Below are 27,058 nucleotides of genomic sequence, written 5' to 3' on the forward strand. Positions count from 1 at the left end.
AGTTGCATATACTGGGAAGAACGCATTTTGTTACTACTTTGATGAGACATGGCTGTACAGTGAGATGTACAATATTGACCAAGTGGTCTCACTGAAGTTATTGTTGATCTAAAAGATAAGATAAGGAGCTCATTACTTATTCCCAGCTCTCACAGAAAGTACCATTTCCCAGGTCCAATGGGTTACGTATCACCTCCTTTGACGCCTATAGCTGCACTTGTAATAAGACTAACAAAAAGAGATCTCAGATATCAGTGTATAAAAAGACAACTTGGGTAGGGAAAAGGAACAAAATTCCAGAAGGGAACTTCTTGTATCTCTGGAGAGACAGGAGACAGATCTGTGAACTGAGCGTAACAGCAAAAAGAGAAAAAATCCCATGTGGAGCTGTATTTATACACACGTGAACATGTGTGTGTGTAGAAATATAAATGTATGTATCTACATGTATATATGTTTCTTTGTGTGTGCATACATTTATTATATACGAGATTCAAGTCCTAAGTATGCAAAGAGAATATGTGATCTATCCTTGTGGTTTTTTCCCCTGTACCCTGTTGTCCAGATGTAAGCTGTGAAACACATCCAAGTTCCTTAGAAAGGGAAGTGTTGAGCCAGGCAGTTCAGGCTGAGCTTTTGCAGTTATCACTCCATTGAAAATGAACAACAAATTCAAATAACAGAGGCCGTGTTTGATTCTGGATCTTTCTGGGTTTTCTTTCTCTAGTTCCCACCCCCACAGTCTCATCTCTCTCCCATCCTTCCCTACTTACCATAAAGTTGTGATGCCCTGTACTATAATAATGAATGGAATTCCCAGATTATTATTTTAGAGGCTTAACTGATTCTCAGTGTTTTTTATGTGCTTAGCACTTATACAAAGAGGCTTTTTCATATGTCTTTCAGCAAATATAGAAATAGGCTTGGAGTCAGTATTCGTTTTAATAGTTTCAACAGATAGTCACATTTATTTCCAAAGATTTCTTTTTTTCCTAATTGCACTTTTGCATCACTCTGCATGCAGCTGCACTACACACCCATCTATAAACCTGGACTTATCGCCAGCAAGTAGAATATCTCCATCCTTAAAGTATTTTTTATAAAAATGTATATACCTGCACAATGCTCACTATACAAAAGTCTAAATACATATAAGAGTGAGACTGTTGGAACCTTGCTTCCCCTTCTGCGTGTTTATTATTTATTTCCAGGTAATCTTAGCTGAGAGCTTTCTAGCGCTGTCACTATGGCCAATTTTATACTGGATATTTTTCTCTACATAGATGTGTAGCTATTTGCCTTTTCTTTACTTCTCTGTAAATGCCATATGGACAGAAATCATTGAGTCACCAGATCATACATTTATTTTTATGATATATTATGCTGTTTGATGTCATGTTGACATCTAATTGATGTTGGTTTTGCTTTTTTTTGTCTTTGTTTTGTTTCTTGGTTTCAATAAAAAGAGAATTTTAAAAAGGCTGTAGAGTGATGACTTAAGGCACTGACAGACATGAACGTAGTAAGCATCTCTTTTATGATGTGCTGCTGAGTAATTGGGTATATTTCTAGCTTTAGATAACATATAGGAGACCTCTGAATTTTTACTGTATAGTGAAGTATTTGTGTAAGCCTAGCCTATAACCTCAAAAGAACTTTTTTCTCTAGCAAGAAGTACATACAGAACATGTTTTCAATAAGGGCTTAACCCATGATTTAAGAGTCAATAAAGAAAGGTTTTCCATAAAGAAATGAGAAAGCAACAATAGAACTAAAATACAACATACCAAAGATTAAATATGTTCCATCGGCACAACAGTGTCTTTGTACAGTAAAGAGCAGAAGAGGATGATTAATAGTAAAATGGTATGTATGTCAAAAGAAAAATAAATGCAATTTAGACAAAGTACACACTTATTAACAGAGAACATCATTTACAGTTATTCAGATGGGAGGAAGGCAAGGATGAAACTAGCAGAGAATGTATTTCACAATGTGAAGTCACATTCATCTTGGTTCAGGGTTCCCCCCCCACTACAGATGCAAAATAAAAATACTGGTGAAATCCTTGCTGGAAGAAAATTAATGCCTAAGTGCCCAGTGACTTCAGCAGAATCAGGATTTCACTCAAGGTATTTTAAGGCGCAGCTTTACTATGCAGACCTCCTGGATCACCAATGGGAATGGGTCCACATTTTCCCCCCAGGTTCCTGCAGTGCACACACTGTAGACGTTACCAGCTCTAACAGCCTTGACACCAACCGGCCTTTTTAAAGAGGGGCTGAGGCTACAGACTCGCTCTCACTCATCCTCCTTCTGAATGTCTAGTAACAGGGTCAATAAATGCCTGGGGCTCTTCCAGGTGGCTTTATCAGGCACTGGTTTTTCGGGCACAGAGAGTGGGGAGGGAAGGAGGGAAGGAGGGACGGAGGGATGGAGGGACGGAGGGAAGTCGGCACTTTGAAACAAGCGCAGAGACCAGGTTACTCTTAGACCAGTGAAAGGCAGATTAACGTGCCTGACAGAGTGAATATCTGCCGGCACCTACCAGAAAGCTACCATTTGAAACCAACTGAAAGGTTGCAGAAAAATTATTTCTGCATGGTAATATACTATGAGAAGATTTTGGGAGCACCCCCTCTATATTTGCCAGAAATGTTGTAAAAATGACCAGATGTAAACTTAGCATTTCAAATATTCCAAGTTTTGAGCTAGAAGGATACAAATATGTTATCAGATTATATTGCTCCCTGCAGAACCACAGGGCTTCTCGGAGGTGTCCCAGCAGTGTGCCAGTCCAGCCTGTTTGTGAAAACTGGTGATTCACCTTCCACAAAGAAATACAGCTACAACCAAATATATATAAAACAAGGGAAAATACAAGACAGAAAGAAAATGACCATTTCATTCTGCATACAAGAAACACTTTATAGGATAGCTCCATAAACACTGCCTACAATGCTCTAGTATTTCCAAAAAAATCAACACAAAATAAATATGGATTTATAAGAAAGGCAAGAAAGGTAAATTTTAAATGAAGAAGAGAGTTTGGAGAAGTTGTAAATTAAGAGAAAACAAAGTTTAGAACATAAATATTTGTTCAATATTAATTCTAGAAATTGCTACCACTCCTACTTTGCATATATAATTACACACAAAATGGGAAAGAGGAACAGAAAGAAAACAAGGGTTATAATTCCATCAATAATTATCTGGAGAAGATGAAAACTTTTTGAGTTTCACTCCCCTGATATACGGTATCAGTAGAAACCAGACAGGGAATTAAAGCCTATAATTCACAATATGCATGTTTTTACTGCACATGAGATATAAATCAAAGACAAAGCAGTAGATCTGAAATATACATCTCAAAACACCCATCCTCAAAGCTCCTTCTTAACTACCTCTCTTAAAATCCCAAGCTGTCCCAAAAATATTTTTATTATGGTCTAATCTACTCTGCATGACCTTTGCAGAAATTATTCTTTGCAGCTCTGGCAAGTTTCTTTCTCTACCACTTTTGTTAGATGAATGACTCCTTCCATTTGAAAGGAAGTTCTCAGAATCTCCGCATTATAGGACTATTATTGCCAGAACTCATTGAGCTCTTGCTGTGTTCACAGATTTAAATCTGAAAGCCAGAAATTATAAACATATACCTCATTCAAGACAGTACACACAAGCACAGTATACAAATTATTTCAGTAATGTACATTTTAGCTACAAAAAGATGACATCAGAAACCTTTATCAGCATCAGACAAGAGCCTCAATTCTTAAATCATTAATTCATAAAATTTCTCTTTTTCTAAACTCTCTTTGATTTCTTTGCCTTTTAAATCCGATTGCGATACAAGTTAGTGTTAGATGCTCTTGAAGTCACACAGAAATTTACCCATCCAGTTTAAACCATATTATCCTGACATAACATACTATATGGCAGTACAGTGGAACACCATAGAGACCTATGTCTTGCTCAAATGGCTTGCCATCTTGAGACTCCTACAATTTCTATCTCCAGTCATCAGTTGTCTTCAGGATTTTACACTTTTTGAAAACAGATATTTCTACGCTTTCTAACTGATCTTCAAGTCTGTGTGCGCTGTAGGACATGGATGCAAACATTTAAACCGAAATGCTCCACTGTAATCCTAAAAGACAGCATGAAAAAATCACCAGAAAGATAACAAATAAAGAGAACTTAAAACTTAACTGAGCATTCCCACCTCCTAAATCTGTAGGTGGAAAACAACACTTCGCCTTTATCAATATGGCCTATTAGTTCTCTCTATTAATGAAACACTGAGAAGACATGAGGAAGTCAAGGAAATACATAAGAACGAAAGTGGTAAAAGGAGAGAGAATCCTTCTAACTATATTATGGACCATGTCAATAAATGCGAATTAAGTAAGTTCCCCCCACCCCAAATCCCAGAGAAGTATGTAAATTATTCACAGTATTACTATCACTCTATCAACATTATAATACATTTGTTTCATTAACAATCTGTTCCCTGTAATTCTAAGAACTATGAAGTAAATTACGATTGTCACACAAATGTACATCTAAATTATAAACAATACCCTCACTAAAAAGTATCCAGGTTTTTATGAAAGTTTTGAGGAGGTCATGTGATTTTAAGACTGTCATACTTTTAAGCAAATATAGATTGACTTAAAGTAAACATTGCAGGAGGGAGCTCATGCTCTAGGCTTCACCAAGCAATCAGCAAGGCATCTGACACGCTACAGAAAACCTGCAAAATCCAGCAAATAAATCATGTAACACCCATTCAGTATCCTACAAAGCACGCAGTGGGGAGCTGACACATTATTAACTGACTGTAATTTTCACAAACTGTAACATACTAAGAGCTTTATGACATACATGTGGTGAAATATATTTTTATATATTATAAATGCACATGTTTTTAAAGCACGTTAATCAAGATACTTCAATTAAATCATTGGGTCGTATTAGTTCTCCAGTTAGTAGCATCAAAAAATGTTGATTATTACAGTAAGTGGATTTGGGAAACATCTCCATCTCATGACTCTAACAAAATCACAAGCTTTTGATGATGCGATAGTAGTATGTAACACGACAAAGGGACTGACTTGAGCAACAGAGAAGATAACCTTGGGACAGGTTATTGTCCCAAAGTGGTGCTTCCCTTGAATATGAGATTTTATATCAAATTATATTTTATACAAACTTGCTGAAAACCTGCTCTTTCAATGAAAACAAATCCACGAGGGACAATGCAGGTTCCAAGGAAGCCCTAATGCATCCAGAAGGAAAGAACCAAAGATGATGTGACACAGACTTCAGCTTTCAACCAAAGCATCTTTCCTTTTGCCTTGGTGAAGATTTATGCGACTTTACAGATGCAAACCTCACCTGCCTCTTTCAGGAACAGCAAAAAGCAATTCTGCAAATGACAGAACACTGGCTTTTGAAGCCTTACATTGTTCTGCCACACACAGGAATAACTTGAGGTCCCAAAGGTTCGTAGTAGAAAATGGCACTTTGCCAACTCTCATTACTGCCTGCCAACCTGTAGATAATCTTCTTGTACTGTACTTCATCTGATACTTTCACATTTACAACCCTTTACAATACTCAGCAGTTTCTATTTAAATGAAAGTAGACAAGATTAAAAAAAATAAACCTAAAGTAGAAAATACAGGCTAGATGTGAAAGCTGAGAGCACTTTCCTCTCTATTGTCCATTATTCTTTAATGTATCATTCTCTTTCTGCATGTAGGCCAAAAAAATAAATCCAATGTAAACACAAAAGGCAAATACCTTTTGAAGGCCAGGCAAATATTTGAAAAGCAAAAAAGAGATTCTGCTTTTATCTCTAGATCACCCTACAATTTAATGGTTAGTGGAGAGGGGTTTCTTTTTTCCTTTCTGTCTTGTTTTTCTCTTTATTTCAGGGAATGCAGCAGGGGCAGGTCCACACTTCATAGCTTATGGAATGGCTATCAACCTATAATAATGGGATAACAAAGGTCAGATAACTATACCATGTTTGTTACAGAGCAGAGAGAAAAATTGGCACTATCAAAAGGCTACAAAGCAACAAACCAATGTATTAAAAATCTTGATCCAATATCATTTTTAAACTATGAAAATTATGTGCCTGACTTTGTAATCATCTGATGTATGTAATTTATAAGCAAAGTGCACATGCCTGTATGGAGCTTAATGGTCTTTATATGGTTTCCTGAAATTAAAGTAACACCACTCCATGGACTAGAGAGAAAGACTTGGGCCTTCACCTATATCAGTAGTATTAAATAGTACCACAGTATAAGAAAAAATAATATCTGCAAGCTAAAATGGTAAAGCTGGTAAACCATTACCAATGAGTCCACAATCACCTAGTAGAAAGAATAAACGACTACCTATGTGAGTATACGGAACTGATTTTTAAAAGTTGCTAGGTGGGAATAAAGCTCTTGAAACCAAAATGGAATACAAGCACTATTTTTTGTCCCCTTATTACTAGTCCATGGTTCTCAGGTCACTACTGAACACAAATGTACATGTGTTCAGTGGTTCAATAAAATGGGTTGATGCTCCCAGGACAATAGCAAATTTTTATCAATCAATCACACATGAATCCCAGCAATTCCTCAAGACAAATACTATCTGGTCCCTTCATTCAGAGCAGGATCATAACATATTGTTGTAAATATATATGGAAGCTGCATCAAATGCCTCACTTATCTTACAAGTTGTCCTGGTTTTGGCTAGGATAGAGTTAATTTTCTTCCAGTAGCTGGTATAGTGCAGTGCTTTCTTAAATTGTATGCAAAAAAAAATTAAATTATAAGTAAAATAAAGTAAAGCCATAAATGGTAATGTTATTAAAAATATTGATGCATTAAGGTAAGGATTTTTTTATAGCAACAACTACAGAAAAAAAAAAAAGTCATACCCTTTAGTTTGTTGCTTGCTTAGAGTAGCAAGAAAAGAATAAGAAGGAAAAAAGAGCAGCATATACTCATCAGAAAAAAAGGAGAGTTCTGTCTTAGGGCTCCATAATAAAATATGGTTTAAGTCTTAGTCTCTGTATATGAGACAGTATTAAGTATATATACCGTGAAGTAAAACTTTCAGCTTAATTAGTTAGCTGGTGAGAGTGAAATTTGTTACATCAAAAGGACAGCATTTGGTAGTTTGCCCCAAAATCAGTTTCTATAATAAGGTAAACGATGTAATCCATGGCCAACATGATTCTCACTCAGTTATCCACGCTCTCAGATCTTCTTCTCCTATATAGATAAAATTTCCTGAGAATGAAATGTATATGTTTAGATTCTTCATTCTATATTTCTACATTGTCTCTTACACTCATCAACATCTGATGTACAATATAACATGCTATAAAACTTTTTAATACATGATTTTCAACCTGCAAATGTTCTTCTAAACACTGATACAAAATTATTGTGTAACAAAGGATTACGTTTCTCTAAATTTTCAACTGTATTTCTCTGTGTGATTATGGACTGATAGAGGTTATTTAAGGGCCATCTGCTATAAGACTTTTAAAAAATGTATGAACAAATATATTTCAGCAGAAAGGTCACTCAGAATATAAACAAAAAGAAGTGACTTTGGGGTTGATCACCTGTCCACTGACTCAGAGGGTGTAAGAAAACATTTTATATATGTTCAGGCTGTAAAGTATGTGTACTTTATTATCTTTTATTTGACAGAAATGTGATAAACACTCCTTCTAACTAAAGAGGTTTGATTGGCAAAGTAGGATTAATACTAGAAAACAGAATTTATACTTGCTTACTCTTGTAGGAAACATTTATAGATAAAAGCTATAAAAAAATAAAATCTGTTTTCTAGCGTAAAAAAAAAATATCTTATTAAGCACCTGAAAGCTATTTTGATTAGGTTCATTTTCAGTTTTCGCAATATAACATCACATTAAAAGATTATGGTGTTCCACAGGAGAAGGCAACAGAAACAATGAGAAAAGGAATTATGTTCCAGACTACCACATAAATTAGGAGACACCAGCCCTTCATGGTGAGATTTATCAAGATCATGAGCATGGTACTACCACAGATATTGCCAGGAAACTAATTTTCTTATGCCTTTTCCCTTGAAGCCCTTGTAAAAAACCATCAAGTTGGCAAAGAATATTGATATGATCTCTATAATCTCTAAAAGCAATTTTATAAATATCTTCGGTAATAAGCAAACATGTACAATGTCCAATTCTCTATCTGCTTAATATTAGAAATCCTGAACCTGCAAGGTAGAACATCAGGATGGTTACGGGTCCATTGCTATGCTAGAACTGACCCATGCATTTCATAAGTAAAACTGCTAACAATAGCCTGGAAGACTCATAAGCATTCTAATCTGCTACTGATTTTGTCAACTAATTCTCAATATTTTTGCTGATAGTGTATTACTCCTCTAAATTCTACAACACCATCTCTGAAAGTAGAATGACGTGTAAGACAGACAATATATATAACAAAGTGTGAAGTTTTGTGCCTAATATTAATATGAAAATTATACAGGGCATTATAGTAATATGTACATAAATGACCATTAGACAGATGCATGTGTATGTTCACATACATATATATGCAAATACACATACATATTTGCATATGCAGAAATACATATAAATAACGGACAAAATGGACTTGTACGCACGTATGTGTTTGTGTGTGTGCTTATATACACACGTACATAAATATGTAGATAAAAAGATCTATAACCTGCATATAACTATATGTTGTTTAGACAGACACACATACATAATATGGAAGGAATTCATTAAGCTAATTGTTACTAATGAGGACTACAATAACTGACATAGTGTATCATATTGCAGGATCACAGTGTTTGCTCACAAATTTTCTAAAGCATCGTTCTCTTCCTAGTCTGGGTCTAAAAACCACAGTACAGGTTCACAAAGCGATATGTTTTTTAATAACAATAAATATTATTTTTTCTTTCAATTGCTTACTGTGTGGTTCAGTCTCTCTAGACTTGGTTGGTATCAGTCAACCCATTTTGTATGGTTTTAATAATTGATGAAGATGCATTCAGACATACGGGCACACATTTTAAACTAAAACAGTTGCTGCACTGCTGAAGCTGCAGAAGTAAAATCAGAACATCACCACTGATGAATTAAAATTCAACTAAAAATTAGTTGTGTTTCACTAGTACGGGTGAAGTAAAGTAAATAATTGTTCCTACATATGCCTCTACGCTGTTGAAAGTGTGCAGGCAATATTGTTTCTACGACTTCTATGATTGTCTACCACCTAAGGCATGTTGATTGTACCCTTAAAGGCTAATGGTGTGATAGTGCAAAAAACATTCAGAAAAAGGCTCAATAATTTATTTGCTGGCATCAGGCTTCCTTTCTAATTTATTCCCTGAAAACATCAGTTTTAGGAAAATGGGAAAATGACATTTCTCATACAATGCAGAAATTATTATTGATACTAGCAGATGAAGTATTCACTTCTTATTCTGTCCTTTCTTTGCTTGCTACAAACAGCTAAAAGCAGACAGCAGATGAGGGAGGACACAGTAACTCTGGATTACGTCACAGCTGTAGGGTACAGGAGAGAATAACCCTAATGAAGTCCATGCACTAACTTCAGAACTGTATCAGTATAGCTCAAAGCAGAATCCGATCCTCCTCGAAACAAAAAACTGCTATTACTGATTATTGTTTTAGTTGACTTCGACATCAATTCCAAAACTTAGGTCTTATAGGAAGTCTAGGCAAGTATGCACCGAATGCCTAGATCTGAATCCTGACAAGCAAGGGAGGCTTATTATTCTCTTTCTTATAACATAGCAGCTCCCTTCCTAATAGGAATTTAAAGCAAAACAATGTTTCTCTCTTGCAGGGTTTTATTTGGCCTTTACATTAAACAACACTCTAGATTAGTAGTCAGGTTTACCAGACAGTTGTCATGGGGTCACTAGCAGCTACTTTGTTTTCCCTCAAAACTGTGCTCTGTAACGCGATGATAGCATTAAACAGACTACAACTGATGGGAAAAGTAGAAAGAAGAAAGAATAATCAACAACATACTAAAAATATTTCTTTCAAAGAAAAAGCAGTCTATTGAAAAATCACAGACAAGAAAGATTCAGCATAAACACTAGTAAACCATATATATTACCTCAATAAACACTAAAAGCTTACCCTGGTAAAGCAAGAACAAAGACATTTGTGATTTAGTTCACTTTTTTCATGCAAAAAATGGGATGTATGCTTATACATACAGCTTTTTTTAAATCCAAGTTAATAGGGAAATAGAACAAATGTCTTTAAATTGGAATTAAACAAGTACGGTCATGATGAAAACTCTGTTTTGAAAAAAAATGAACATAAACAGTTAGGATTTGCCTGCTGCAATTCTCACTAAGGTTTAAATAGATGATTCTCCCACTGTGAAATGACAGGAAACTTGCACATGCACATAAACTACTAGACAGCAGACAAACTGTTATATATTGTTTACATTAGCTATCCATCCCTGCCCAGAGGTAGAAAGGCCAAAAGAATGTCACTGAGCAGTAGTGGCATCTGTGCATTATAGCTGCTGCTGAAGTCCCCAGCTTTGGCCTTCTCCCAGCGCAATGGAATTTGGTTGGTTTGACCTATTTAAGCAGAAGCGCCCTGACAAATCTCCGCTCTCTTCTGAACACTACTGTTTGCCTCCTACACTGAACACCTGCACATCACAATCTCATCAGTATGGTTAGTAAAACAGACCCATTTGTGGCACAACAGTCAATCTACTGTCCTTTGGCTCTCACAAACTTGGGTGAATACAGTTAGAGCAAATTTGTTGTGGGTTTCGTTTGTTTGTTTGTTTCTGTGGGGGTTTTTACTACAATTAAAACATTTGGTCTAGAGGCTCCAGAATAATTAATAACTGCACAAATACTGATTTGTACTATCTTTGGAAGAAATACCAACAGATTCTCCTCTAGCAGCTATAAAAATACAACCAAAGCCTGTGTAGTAAAGACAGTCAGGGGATTACATTTTACAGTTCTATGGATGTTATGTACTATCATCCACTACTGCCACAGAACTGTATTCAGATGGTGAAAAATGACACACGTTTGATTGCTCCAGGATTTAGTAGGTGAAAATAAAGTAATGTGTCTTCGAGAAATACACTGCTTCATGAGTATGTCTTTTTAAAAAAACTATTGGAATATGTTGGAGGTAATAAGGAACACATGTAACTCCTACTTCTGATGAGGAAAAGGAAAGAAAAAAATGTTTTCCTCTAGCAGCACATGATTCAATTAACTCTTCAAGCTCTTCTCTCTTTGCAGCTGGTTAAAATATAATTATTTGCCATAAGACAGTAAAAATGCTAGTCCCAAAGGCAAAATGAAGTCTCACAAGATTTCTCTCTGCATTATCAGACATGGATCAAGTGCTAATAATCACCTATGTACCTAATTGGCATTTTTGAAAAACACGAAACACTTAGCAGCTTGCACTGAAACCAAAACCCACAAGACACTAGGCCTGTTTTATTCAGGTGTTTAGACTAGGTAGGTTTAATTTTTTTTTTTTCAGTTCTAACATTTTACAATTTATTTTCTTCTAGAAGGAGAGTTCTAATGTTTCTATACTCTGTCTTTAATATCTTGTAGAGATAGACACCTATATGCAAAGTCACAAGTTCGCCCTGGATTTATCCTTTTTTCATGACACAACCTTCTAATTTTACATCTGACCACTCTAAGCTGCTGATGCTCCGTAAGGACTCTGTAACATTCAGAGCTGTTCATGAGCTCTTTTGGTAATATAACAGCCTGAAGCACGGCTAAGCACCAGCTGCACCATATTTATCTACTTGTTTATGAAAGAGTTTCCCCCTCATTGTGTGGATAACTGACCTTAGCCATACCTAATAAGACATGAGCTTCCTTGAACTATGCAGCTTTACACTGAATCTTACAAAATACTTCAGTGTTATCCATATAGCCTCACTGAGCTCCTAATGAACTGAAACACTTTCTCTCTCCAGTACTGTCATCACAGACAAGGTGTGGTCCAAGGAACAAAAATAACCTGGCCCAACCTTTGCTTTGGCCATCTGCTTCTGTAGACAAGCTTCTTGTTGGCTACCTTCAGGTTTTTATAAAGTAGAGAATCAAGCAACATATAGATATTTATGCTCCACCCTACCCATCATCTCATCTTACTGTCCTAACCATGTAGTGACAAGAATGGCTTGATTGCTGCAGGCTAACTGCTTCAGCAGCCTCCCCTAAATTGCAGCTGTGTTTCCAGATGTATGTCTAGTTAGTCAGACACCTCTGGAAATTCATCACTTCTCAACCTTAAGCCTTTAAACAGTCTGGGAGCTACACAGTCTGCGTTGAAGAAAATGCAACAATTTTACTTAACATGAAAACTCTGCTCAGTCAAACTAGTTCCACTAAATCAGATTATGTTCTTATCAACCTATTCCAGACACATCCAACTTTTTCTTTTTTTTCTCCCCTTTTTTTTACTTTTTTTTCTTTTTTTTTTAATATACAACTGAGAAGCTACAACTGGCACAAAAGCAAGGATCATGTCAGCTGTAGAGCTATGCTGAACTGACTTGTAGGGGGACTTTTTTCACAGGTTATACTATGATATTGTTGAATTTGAAACAAGTCACTGGAATGGGCACAAAAAGACAGTTTCTGCTTGATACATGTTGTTTCCGTTTTTTATTTAAGAATATTACTTTTATCACAGTTGATTTAAATTACAATAATTAAATAACAGCTAATTTACACTGGCTTACAGTTGGGGGGGTTCAAGACTGTTTCTCTTCAGTTGCAGGTAGTATTTAACAATTTAGGATTCTGCCAATAAGCTAATACTTACAATAAATTTTAAAATGGTTATTAAAGTCTGTCAGTTGAACCAGTACAGTGCTAGAGCTCAGATGTCAACTACGTATACATATGAAATACAATAAATCCTGAAATACTACTTCAAAATCCAACCAATTTGTCTAATTTGTGGGTTAGTACACACATAAGTAATACAATCACCTTCCAAATAAGCATACAGCAAGTTTCATTTTGGTTTTTTTCCCCCAACAGCACTACACTAGTTGTTCCTGATGATGTTCCAAGCAGAGCATTCCAAAGAGTCACTCGTGCAGGAAAACAGTTGAGCTAAACTCAAGTTGCCAGCTCTTCTCTAATTTTAAGTTTAGCTTTCCCATTCTGAAGCAAGCATTCTTCTCCAATACTAGTTAAAAGAGCTTATCTAATTTAACTTTCATTTTTTCCTTAAACATCTGGGAAACTTCATTTCTCTAATCAGTTTCTTACTTTCTTCCACTAATTACAATCTTGTTTTTCCTACGTATATCATTTCCTGTGTGATAATTTTTTCATCATTGCTTTTCTTGCTCTTTATGTATTTCCTAGATGCTGGTGTTCAAATTCAGGCAAAGCAGCTTATTTGTGTTGTCCCCATTCTCCTTAAAATACTCAGATAAAATGTGCCGCAAGAAGTTATTTGCTTCTCTGTATATCTGAATATTTAGCATAGCTTCCAAAATGCCACCATTTGTTGCCCTGATAGCTCCATCACCAGCAAATTCTAGAATTTTAATTTACTTTAACATGATGAGCCGCCCTTCAGAAAAATGGGCCACTAGCTGTCTCTCTGCTCGAGTAGGCCAAAGTCACACGCAACGCAATGAAGCCTGTCAGACAAACGCCACTTCTCCATTTCACTTTCCTCACTGCCTGTTCTTCCCTTCTTTCTATTTCTCCTTTGCCCTAAGCCATATCTTAATCCCATTCTCAGAATCGAAAGGTTTCTTCCTTTCTGTATGGCTCATGAAAGGTTACCACGTAGAGCTAAATTGCTACAGGGGCTCAGCCTTCAGATCTGGGTTACTTTCAGGTTTTATCTGTATTTTCATTCTTGTATCACCACAGTCCCTTTCATGTAGCTTTCAGGCTATTGCACAGATGTAGGCTAAAATCTGGAGATGGTAAACTCTTTGCCACCAAGACAGATACTGTAGTAACATCACAGGCATATTGAATTCCATTCTACAGGCAAATCAGGATTTTTTTAAATGCTACTAATTTAAGTAACAGCACACAACTTAGGAAAAGTCATTAAATACTCTATACAGACTTTCTAATTTCTACATTATTAGGCCATTATTTAAAAGATTTTACACGTCTCATATAATAAACTAAACAGTAAAGACTACATTGAAAAAATAAATGTTTATCATACCTATTGATTAGTATCAGCAGCACAAATATAACAGACAAATTTAAAAGTTTTCCCAGGACAGAGCTTTGAGTCTTTAGAAAATTACCAAAATTATAAGAAGATTATGTTTAACTGATCTAATGGTTTGGTTTGCATTTCTCCGTATAAACACAGTGGTATGTTTACCAAACATCCACTTCCTTCTAACCCCAGATCATAGATTTTCGAAACCCCACAAAAAAAGTTTTTTAATGAACACAAATGTGTTCACAATATCAAAACAAACTTGAATAAATCATTCATACAGTGTGAAAACTGAAGTCTAATAACTCTGAATGAAAAAGCTCTGCAACATAAAAGTTTCTGTAAACCTCCATGATATGTTCAAGCACAACTAAAGACAGACTTACGTAATATATTAGCTTGCAATTGCAAAGGACTCTTCAGGTTTTGTAATCCGTTCTCACACTTAACCACAAACCAGTAAAGAATGGTTACGATATTTCACGGTTACATACATTGCATAGCTTAGAAATATATCTTCTTACCAAAGTTAAAGCACAATTTTAATTTCTTTCATTCATTTGAGGAAACTAAGGATCAACATATACTGTTTCATATGCTGATAGTTTAAGTAAATCAACAAAGATTCTCTTTAAAACTAAACTCTCTTACAACAAAAAACAGAAAGAAAAGACTTTATTCCTTTGAGAAGATGTCTAGCTTACCTGGCTTTGCCATTCCACACCGACAGCCTGAACAATATTATCAGCTCTTCAGGTACTAATTCTTGCTAACTGGAAGGATATTTTCTCTCTTGCTGGATTAATAATCAACTTTCCTGATAGTTCATTTGTAATTCTCTGCTGGTTAACCCTTTGCAGTGCTCCCATTTTGAACTAAGCAGCCTACACTGTTCAGTTCATTTTCATACAAAAATAACAAAACATATGATAGTACATACACGACAATTAAATAGCAAGCTAAAGAGAAAGTTTAAGAATAGATTATCTTAAAAAACTAAAAGCTTATAAATACTTAAAAGAAGACTTTCTTTCTCTTGAAGACTCTACTTACTAAACCTGAGCCAGTAAACCAATGCATCAACAAACTGAAAGCTGTAAAGTCCAATGGCGTATACGACAGCACGCTCCCATGAAGCTACTGCTCAACCTCTCATCTTTGGTGCGTGTATAAATATGACGCATGCCTGCTGATTTCTGAAAATAACATCTTTTACTATTGAATAGGGTGCTGAGAAATTACCACAGTTATCAGTTTGTGCAAGGCCATCCATCTGTGTTGTCAGAAAGCAAGAGCAAGAGTGGCCAGGAGTAAAAATGAGATAAGAGAGGCCCAGAACAGCTAAAAAGGGGAGTTCAAATAAGGTCAGAACAGTTTAAGATGGGACACCTAACAATTATATGTAATTTTATTTTTCAAAGGTAATAATAGCAAATTACATACATTTTATCAGTTTCATAAGAATTCAATACATTTTGGCAGCTCAGTTGTGAAATGAGTAAAAAGATTATAAAACAAACCCAGTAAAGGAGTTTAGAGATCTAGTATAGGAGGGTGAAACATTCTGGAAATCCTGACCTAAAGAAACTAGTCTTCTTTGGGGGGATATAAGATAGACCTTGGGATGTGCTTTGATTGTGGACAGAGGGAAGAGGAAGAAAAAAATGAACTTGTTGCATGGATGACTGAGGCATAATGCTGCAAAAATGGAGAAATCATAAGAAAGGCTTTTTTTTTTTTTTTCTGGAAAACAATGACTTAGGGGTTTGGATGGTCTAGGAAAAATATAAGAGATGACAGTTCTATTCACTAACAGAAATGCTTTCCTGGTAAATTGTGCTACAGCTGTTTTATTAAATAATACTGCAGTACTTTTGATTTTTCCTTAGACAAAAGGACAGAGTCTCCAAAAGTTACTGCATAGCACAGAAGAGACTTTATCTATTTCCCTTTGCGTAAGAGTAGTCCTATAGCAAATCTATTTTTACACAACTGTAGGTCTCTGCTTTCTGTCTACTGCTCTCTCTCTTCTGTAGCATCTAATACAGTTTGCTGTAAACTTTCTATATGTGCTGTAGAATTTATGATAAAATGCTATAAAGTGTTGAAGTAAATTTATTTCATATTTATAGTTAATTTTATTCTGTGTGTGTTTGAAGGAAAACCTTTTAAGAACACCAATAATGTGAGAAAGCTACAACAACCAAATTTATTGTTAAGTATCACATCAGTGGTACTCCTGGGGGCTCCTCTTCATGGGAAGAAAGCTTAAACAACATTTTCTAACACATTGGATTGCTTCCCAGAGATGTGATGGCCTACAGAGGCAGTGCTGAACAAAGCAGGCTGGAACATAAGTCAGTAAACAACCCTTTTCAGATGATGGTCACAAATAAGTGCAACTTTGTTTAATAAAGGCAAATTATAGTTATCTTTTGTTCTTTAGAAGGTGCATTATCTTTCTCTCCTGTTCCACCTGACTAAACTGGTGGTATCTCTTATATCACCTGACTGAGTTTTGGCTGGAAATAATAGGACAAAACAATCCACTATTGTTACAAGAGACAATGGCCTTTCATGTCCTTGGAGCTTGCCATGACCTTTCATCTTTCCTATCCTCCAGTGGTCTCTCCTAACAACTAAAACTACACCCCGTTAGGCTGAATTCCAGATTGTCATAAAAAGCCCCGTCCTTTCGAAACAAAACCAATTTTTACACCAAGGTGGAGGAGAAACACAGGTCCATTGTTCCCACACAGATGGAAGTTAGAGTTACTAAGGCAACAGCTCTAATCCCCCTTTTTACCACCTTTTTCACATCATTGGTCTATCAAGTGTGCTACCTTTTAACTCATAAGCTCAAAAGCTGGTAGTCTAACTGACTGCCCTAATTAGCTACGATTTTCACAGTACAGACAACATGATGAGCTAATCGAAATTTGCAAAATAATGACGTACCTCCAGCAAATATTCCTCCTCCTGAGGCCCAGTCTTAGAATAACAATAATGAGACCATTATTAGAGGAGGGCATTAAAATGCTGCACTGCTGCTAAACAGAGAACTTAATTGTTCTGGTCTTGTCCATTGAATCAACAACCTATTGTTGTGGACTTGAAAAATAAAGGACTGGAGAATGGGTGCCATAATGATTGGTCTGTGCTGCCATACCAGCACTCTGTAGAATTGTTTTCCTTTTGAAACTCTTGATGGACTAGTAGTTTTGTTTAAAAGTAATATAAAAGGCAATTGTCTAGATAAAAAGTCCTATTTATTGAAATCTTTAGAAGCAGTTGCATGGATTTGTTCATGACCCCCAAGATAAAAACATAGGGACCATAATAATGCTATTCGTAGAGACCACTGCTTGTAGTGACACTAGATAACGCTGTTCTGTCTAGCTACTGCAAAAGGAAGGAAGGCATTTCCTCTGCAGACAGACATCATGACAGAAGGTCAAATAGTGGACAGACCCGATTCATCTGTAAAAGGGAAGATGTTTTATTAAAAAGAAAAAAGAATGACCTAATATATTTGGTCATAATTTAGAATTCTGGGTTTAGATCAAACCAATAAAGGTATGCCTTTTTTGTTGGTTAGTTGGTTAGATATTAAAAATGACAGACCTTATTCTTTCTTCACCTCTTCTATAGAATTATACCTTAAATATTGTACTTGGGAAACTGAATAATATGCCTTGAGAAGCAGTGATTCAACTAATGTAAATTGTAACTTACTGTTAGCTTTGGATATTCTTTATTTAAAATTGGGACTTGGAGGAAGAGATATCCAAAATCTCTGGAATGACTTTTAATCTTGGGGTTTTTTTAATTGATAAGAAAGTAAAATCTACAGCTTTTCACAAAATGTTTAAGATAAACATGAACTTGAGGGAAAAAAAAATTCTTCAAAATCAAAAATCATAGTTTTATTACATCAAATCATTGTTAAATAACACTATCCTAGATTCGTCTCTTAGCTTTCACTGCAACAGGATAGTTGAAAACATATACGCAATAACAGATTTACAATTTGGAACAGAAATTAAAATCATGTCTTACTGTATTTTTTATAGTTACCTCTCTTAATGCATCTTTCTACATACAAATTGCTCAAAAATAGGCTATGACTCTAGGTTAATATAAACAACCAGAAACAACAGAGTTTGGGCTTGCAAGAGTACCCATTGGTACTTTGCTATTTATTTAAATGGGAAAAAGTTTGGGTTTTAATTTTTTCTTATTCTTATCAACATATTGTAAATCAAAATGAGAAAAAAAATGTGAAAAGGAAAAAAAAGGGGAAGAAAACTTAAAGTTAAAGGTTAACCCAAAAGGTATTTCCAGCAGTCCTTAGACCTGCTTGCATAATGTTAAGTTGTCTTGCATATACTCACAGAACACATTTTCTTTAAACTCAGGGTCTTTTCTTTTGTAAATTGAAAAATGCCTAATATAAAGAAGTATTAAATTGTAAATAAGACCTCTTGCTTCATTCAATCCTTGCTTTGCTTCATTTATCTTCATCTTGTTAGGCTAAATTAATTAACAATCTCTGTGTTGCACACTTTCTCTTTTCATTACATCAAATAATGGCCTGGATATGGGAGAAAACCCTCTCCACGGGGATCTTGAAACACTACCTTGAGGACGAGTCTCTTAAATATGTATTGCTTTAGTAATGTTAACTAGCTAGATGTTACGACATTTATTAAATGGATTCTTCATCGCTTTAAAATAATTATCCTGATTTTCTGAGAAATAAAAATATTTTTAACAAATCAGAGGCTTGCAATAGATCATGTTTACAATTTGGGAGCCACAAGTACTAAAAGAAAGAAAGTACCCAAATTCATCAATAGTTTTACTCAATGCTTTATTTAATATAAAAAACCTGCAACTTGAATACAATTTCTGGCCAACTGTGTATACAGTCCTAAACACATTATGGTGTCAAATTACTCAAACCAAGTTGCCATACCATTTGTCTGTGAATGTTCTGTATATAATTAATTGAATGTCTGGGACAGTTTCATTGGCAAATCTGGTTATTTTAATACTGTAATGGGGAGCAATGTGCTAAACTATTAGGCAAGTTTTCTTCCTTTAACCTACATTATGGCATCTAGAGCAAAAGGACAAAACAGTAAAGCCTTTTTTAATCTCACCCTGATCAAACAACCCTCTTTCTCCAATCACAGCTTTGTGCGTGATATCTTTCTGCTAGTGTTTCTTATTTAATTAAAACAGACACTGACAGAAGGACATGGATTAGGACTGTAATGATGCATTTACTTAGATTAATCGGAGGCTCCTTTTGGAGTAATGGCTTAAACAAAGAACAAAAGGAAATTGTTATGAAACAGCCTTTTATCCCAGGCAAAGGTCACATTATGAGGTTTTTAATTTTGTCAGCCTCTGTTATACTGGGCCTTGCTACTGGGACATGAGAAGTGCTTCTCTCCCCCTCTCCTCTGAGCCAAGCCAGTTATTATAATACAGCCATTAAAGCTGCAAATTAAAATGTCTGATTTTAAAACAGGTTGCTTAGCTTTCAAAACCCTCTAATTAGCATGTTGTGTATTGTTGGGAAGGAAAGAAACCTAAAATGCTAATGACCTGCTGCCAGGTGACCACACTGCTGTGCAAAATAATACAGACCCTTTCAAGCAGTAGTAATAATAATACCCAGCTCTTATGAATTAACCAACTCCAGGTCTACTCTGCACCACATGTGCTTAAAGAAACAAGCGTGCATCCAGGCAAAGATCAGAGTTCAGTAGTCAGCACAAGAGATTGTTGTATGTTAACTGGAAAGGAGTCTGTGCCCATTCAAACCCTAAGGAAAGAGAAAAACATTTGAAACCACCATGGGCCAGGTGATACTTGGACCGGGCACAGAGAAAAGCACAGAATGGAAAATTCTTACCCTCTCAGACAGAAACTACAGATACACTTCTGTAAATCTCAAAAGAGCCAGCCCCAACTTGCTGTGATAAATTCTGCTTCTGTGCTTTGTTCACAAAAAGGCAATAATGCAGTAAAAGACCCCAAATACAGGTACATTTTTGTCCTTTCCCAGTTTACTGTTCATTGTAACAAGTTTATTGAACACACAAAATTAAGCTAGAACTGCCAAATCTCAAAATTTTTCCACAAGTCTTGTGATATTTTCTTAAAATACGCTACAGGGGAAAGTCTGATAATGTGACTTCAAAGACTCAAACCAAATAGAAAACATTTTCTTAAACCTCATGGTACTTGAAGCTCTGGTTTTTTGAATACTTGAGTTTTAGGAAACTTACTCACTTCACACAAAATTTCAAAAGAAAAGAACTCTCATCTCCCAGGGACAAAATGTATCATAAGTGACTTTTGTTTTTTAAATCGTAGCTGCAAAAATATTCATTAGTCTTCTGCACCACCTAAACTGTACAGATCCAATCCTCCTCCAGTCACAGAGTCCACATCTCTGGCAAGCTGAAATGTCACACAGTACCTAGAGACACACAACCTGATACCAACAAAGAAGCAAAACCTTGCTGACAGTGCCAACATTGGGTCCAAACAACAGCAGCAGAGGCTGCTGTTCAGCACCACAAAGAATACCTTCCTGAAAAGTCCGGAGTAATTAGCTGGGCAGTCAAGATTAACCCCACTTGACCTGTTTTTTACCAACAGCTAAGAAAAAAAAGGCTTTCTCTGTAACTTGACGTCTTTGCCATAAAGATCCCAGTCCTAAGGCTTTCTTAGGAAATGAGAGGGCTGGTATACCTCTATGGTCACTTTATCATAGTGACACTTCGCGTTCAGGCACATTTCCTTAAGTAAGGAGGTAGCCCTGCGTAGCAGATTGGCATGCTGGTACGTCAAAGGCATAGTGCTAGTGCTAGAGGCAGAAAGTTTTTTCAGAGGAGATGCATGAGTTGGTCGTAGCAGAATTGTGGGTAGGAGGCGCAAATTCATAGAAAGCCCGAGGAGAGGAGTAAGGTTTTGTGGTCAGTGCTATTGGAAATAGCTCTGGGGGTAGGTTGAGTGGACTTGGGTTTAGGAATAGGATGGTGGTTAGTGTGTTTATTAGCATGATGTTTGCGTACTCGGCTAGGAAGAATAGGGCAAACAGTCCCGCGGCATATTCTATGTTGAAGCCTGACACTAGTTCAGATCCTCCTTCCGTGAGGTCGAATGGGGCATGGTTCGTTTCGGCAAGTGCGGAGATGTATCATATTATTGCGAGGAGCCAGGAGGAGAAGATGAGGTATAGTGGTTCTTGGGTAGTGGCATGGGTGTTTAGGGTGTAGTTCCCACTTAAAATGATTGTGGACAAAAGGATAATGGCTAGTGTTACTTCATAGGAGATGGTTTGTGCTACTGCTCACAGTACCCCAATTAGGGCATACTTTGAATTTGAGGCCCATCCAGATCACAGGATTAAGTAAACTGCTAGGTTTGATATGGCTAGGACGAAAAGGAGGTCTAGATTTAGGTCGGCGAGGGAGAAGGGAAGGGGAAGGGGAATTCAAATCGTGATTGCTAGGAGGAGGGCTAATATGGGGGTTATAATAAAGAGGAGTGGGGAAGAAGTGGACTGGCGGATAGGGTCTTTGATAAATAGTTTTACTCCATCGGCCACAGGTTGTAATAGGCCAAAGGGACCTACAATGTTTGGGCCTTTTCGAGCTTGCATATAGCTTAGGACCTTTCATTCTACTAGTGTTAGGAAGGCTACAGTGATTAGAATTGGGATAGCATAGGACAGGGATATGATAAGATAGGTTAGGATGTGGGGCGGGGTCATAGGTAGGTGGGGAAAGCTAGAGAGAGGATTTGAACCTCTGAGTAAAGGGCTTAAGCCTTTTGCATTTGCCAAGCTCTGCCACACTAGCGACCCTTTTCTAGGATAGAGTGGTGTGGATGGCCTTTTAGGTAATTTAGTTGGGCTTATTACTTAAAGGTAAGGCGTGTTTGTAGTATTGGCCTCACTTTCCTGGTCCTTTCATACTGGGGAAGGTTCATCATAGATAGAAACCGACCTGGATTGCTCCAGTCTGAACTCAGATCATGTAGGACTATTAATCGTTGAACAAACCAGCATACCGTGACAGTGTTCTTCCTAGGTCACGGTAATAGGAAGTTGGATGAGATGTTGAGAAGCTGTGCTGGCCTCGATGTCTGTTCATTCGCAGAAGTCTCCCACCCTTCAAGTGATCCCTAATTGACCAGTGAGGGACAAAAGGAGATTTTCAGTCATTTTTAATCCCCTATTACATTATGTTCTACTTAAAAGTTCATCAGTCCAGAGACAAGGTACTGTGTGATTCCAAAACCCAATGCCCCCAAAACCACTATTCAGTGGAAAACACAGTTCAATTCCTCTCCAGATAAATTACAAACCAGCCAGGTTAAGCAAATTATAATATATAAAGGACCATGGGTGTGGTTTCATCCCAAACCCGTGTGTCAACACTCTGTATTGCTTGTCTCTATTTCACACAGTACAGGCCAGATTCTGCCACATTGTTGCCACTACACTCCCTCACAATATAGTCCCAATCCTGAAAAAAATTTGACAATTTGCCCTTGAAAATATTAACACAATTACATGCAAGTCACTGAAATGACCTACATAAAAGGGAAAAAACACTTATTTGCAAAGATATTAATTTCAATTTACTTAACACTCAAACACCTGAGCTGCTTAAAAGGTGGCAAACAAATTCTGGTAAACAAAATGTTAATAAAATTAACTATGTAGCAGTATTCTATCTGGTTAAAAATATGCTGAACTTCACAATAGCCTTCTACAACTTTGAAATAAAACTGTCATCAGCCAGGACCACCATTTACATATTTGTTTAAACTTAACTTCTGTTCTGCCAAGATAATCATGTCTTAAGATACGAGAACCTGTTTTTACCGACACATGTATCATCCATTAGTGTTCCTTGGTTGCCTCTTAGTTGTTATTTTTTCCTGAATAAAACCACCTCTGTGAGACAGAAAATACACTGCAAAGTTTATTTATAAAAAAATACGCTAACATCTAAAGAAAAACAGACTTTGTGCAAAGTGATAGGTGGCTCTATCCTTTAAAACTCACAATCTGGAAATTCCCATTATTTTCATTTGTGGCTGTGCACATACTATGTTTGAGAACTCATCCTAACAGTATATTTTTAAAGGCATGTTGCGATGGCTACTGCATTGATATGCACAATGCAAATACACCGTTTCCCAAAAGTTGTATTTGTTCCTTAAAATATATTAAATATCCCAATGCTCTTTTAGTGAACAAGTAATAAAATCTGCATTAGTATCCTACACAGAATGTGAATTCATGCTTTAAGATCAGAGCTGCTTAGATAGCAAATTATCTGCATCATTTCACATTTACCAGCTAGAGAGCTGTCCAGGTACAGTCTGTATACAGTCAGCATTAGAACAATCAGTGCCTACAGGAATACAGTACTTTGTGTCCTGTGTTTTTTGCTGAATATCCATGTAGTACATAGAAATATATGTAAAGAACAACAGTAATCCAGTAATCTAATACTTCAATGTAGGAGCCTGACAAGAGTCAGGCTGGCACAGCAGCAGCTAGTGGCATGGCATGGTGGAGACACTAGTAAAGCAGTCAAATACTCAGTAATCATGCTGGTTTGGTGCAGAATAAGACACTGATTGGGCTTTGATACATTAAGGCCCATTAAAGTACATCTCTGAGTAACTATAGTGCTCTGTCACGTTGATCCTGGAAACTCTGGTGGCCAATACAGAGCAGAAAAGACAATCATCTACTTTCTCGTTTCTTTGAACATCACTTTCACACACCCAAGCAAAAGTCACAATATGCTCTGCACTGATGCATAGCAGAATAAAATTTATTTCTAGGAAAAAAATCATCAAGTCATTGAGATTTCATGCATAATAACAAGCAGATTTGACCCAAAGACATGAAGAAAAGGGAAGTCGGTTCCTTCTAACTATGTTTTTTTCACTCGAGTAGCCCCACAGATTAGTGTGTGTGTTTTATATATATATATAAAAAAAATTGAACCTGTATAATATGGAACTATATATGGAACTATATATACATAATGGAACCCATATAACAGTCATACAATGGAACCCTATCCTGTTCTCCAAATTACCAGCTTGTGCCCCCAACCACTAGCACTGATTATACAGAACAGCAATTTTCTCTATCTTCATATACTGTGAAACAGGAATAGTTCTTATCTCTGATCACCAGTAACAGCTCTTTGGGTTTGTTCCATTATGCACAACCTATCTCAGTTTTTCCCTGTATCCTTCTCTACAGGTTCTCTGCATCCTGTTCCACCTGGTCAGTCCATACTGGTATCACTGTATGCACAGCTTTGTATATCTGTCAGATGACAGAAAGCAGAGCTGTCTGCTCTTTGGGTTTCCAAAAGACTGCATTCAGGCCATACAAAGTGGCTCTTTTTCAGCCCTAAGAACTACAGGATCAAGCAACTTACATATTTGAATTCAAGTCACTTACCAGATTACCACATTCACCACTAGAAATTCTTATTACTATTTAACTCTTCTTGCAATCCTAGATATCCCATCTCATTCCAAAACTTCATTCCCATCTGATTTGTGATATAATGTACAAAACTGTTCAAATCCCTTCTAAATTTCTTATTTGGTTTTGGAACTGTTGCCCCTGTGAACACACCATTGAACTTTTGACCTAACATCTTAAACTCTCTTCACAATTGGAGTCTTCATATTTTCATACCTGCTAATTTTTTTAGTCCTGAAGATAAACTAGATAAATGATGGAAAAAAAATCACACAAGCAGTCAACTCCACTCTTCTGGCTATTATCACTCAATTTCAATAAATGATAGGGCTATTATATTCCAAACTGTCTTCTGCAAGAGAATACTGATCTATGCAATTCATCACTGATTTAATAGTGAGTGTCAGAAATCAAGTTGATAAAATATTTCATATTATATGTAATAGAAAAACTACCTATATACTTTCAAGTGCAGATAATATACTCAATGAGCATTTCAAAAAATATTTTTGCATTCTAGCCTGCAAAAATTACGTGAAAATTTCACCCCAATTAAGTGAAAAGAAAATTATCCATATGCAATTTGGCTTGCATCTCACTTCAGAAACACAGGCTAGGTTTCAAGAGAAACTGGCCCAAATGTAATTGTTAAGGGATTTCAGTTTGCTGGTGAACCCAACATGAAATAACTCACACACAGAAAGGCATCACGCATATATAATTACAGTGCCGTACTCACACACAACAGATAGATAGCCATGTGGTGAACTTCAATACCTCCTCAAAAAATAATTCACTAGGCACCTTTCAGCATTTAACTTACAATTTTCCCACTAGTCAAAATTTCCCAATCAGTATTGCCTAATGAAGGGGGCACAGAGAAGAGTAAGGCATATTTTTGACTCAGTACCTGGCATGCTAATTACCTTTTCATGCCTTGGTTTACCCGTGTGTAAAACAGCAGAAACAAAACCTTTATAAATCACCTTTATAAACTGCTTCGAGATCTGCTGATATAAAGAAGGAATGAGGGAAACTGAATCTCTAAGCAGTCTGAAACAGGTACCACTTAAAAACAAAAGAAAACCAAACAAATGAACATAAAGGTTTGGGGTTTTTTGGTTGGGTTTTTTGTTCTTTCTCTAATGTTGGAGCTTTCAATACCCAATCAATCAGCCAGTCATACTACTGCATTGTTTTATTATAAAGTGGATCAGAACAGACCAATTAATCAAGTCAGGACAGTGAATGCATTTTGTTTACATGCTATATCCTGTACATGTCTTCCCTAGGTTCAGACTGAAATCCAGCTCCAGCTGCAACAGCTTTCAGGCTGACAAATCTTTCTGGAGCTGTGCCACACAGTGTTTCAGACCTGGAAGGTGCTGCAAGCAGGCACTTTCACTACACTTCTTAAAACGCCATATATCAACTTTTCACACATTAAACATCCCTCTAAAGGTATACCTGTCGCAGTTTAATGATATGTACCATCCAATCTTTGGGCAATCATTTCTTCTGCCTATATAATTATCAGGATTTTAAATCTTTCATTTCTAAAGAGTGGAATTAAAATATATAACCTATTAGAAAGAGGATACTCTTAAACACAGTATAAAGACTCATTTATAGTTCACTCTCAAAGAGCTTAGGGTAATAGATTTTGAAAATGTGTCATTTTTGGTATATATTAATATTTTGGGGTACATCTAAATCTTTACAAAATTTCCACTGCTGATACAGCTGGAAACTCTGTCACACCAATGGAAACTAAAGCAGTTTAGTAAGCAAAGCAATGTAAATAAGTTGAACCACCTAAATTTTTTAATTGTTGTAATCAATTCAGTGTTCCACCAAGCTAACTTAGCATGGTTATAAAAGTCTTGCTGGTAATCACAGAGAATGAGCTGTACAACTATCTGGTTTCTTCAACAGTTGTGAAAAATATTATTATCCCAAATGGGTTTTGAAAACACAGTTTTTCTGACTTTTCATATATATGTCTATATAATCTTTTACATATATATGCACATATACATATGTGTGTATGCATACGTATATACGTAGGTATACATACCTACATGTACAGTTACTTTTAAGCAAAATCATTAGGTTGTGTTCTCAGCCTTTTCTTCAAAGCCCACCAGTTAGATCAGATGGAAATATGTAGCCATTTCTCTGCTCTGGTACTGGAAAGA

At 36.3% G+C, this 27,058-nt stretch overlaps 1 protein-coding gene across 6 annotated transcripts in view; it reads right to left on the reverse strand.

The window, feature by feature from the left end:
• The window catches only part of SOX6 (SRY-box transcription factor 6), a 378,275-nt gene that overhangs the window by 252,538 nt on the left and 98,679 nt on the right, over nt 1-27,058 (reverse strand). For 4 of the 6 annotated variants that reach the window (XM_050897883.1, XM_050897881.1, XM_050897882.1 and 1 more), the window contains exon 1: nt 15,016-15,446. The exons of the other annotated variants lie outside the window; for them this stretch is intronic. The gene's annotated coding sequence lies outside the window, so the exon portion shown is untranslated. Of the gene's footprint in view, nt 1-15,015; nt 15,447-27,058 lie in introns of those variants that run through there. 6 annotated transcript variants of the gene reach the window in all.

Source organism: Gymnogyps californianus, chromosome 5, assembly GCF_018139145.2.
Source record: "Gymnogyps californianus isolate 813 chromosome 5, ASM1813914v2, whole genome shotgun sequence".
Classification (NCBI taxonomy): domain Eukaryota; kingdom Metazoa; phylum Chordata; class Aves; order Accipitriformes; family Cathartidae; genus Gymnogyps; species Gymnogyps californianus.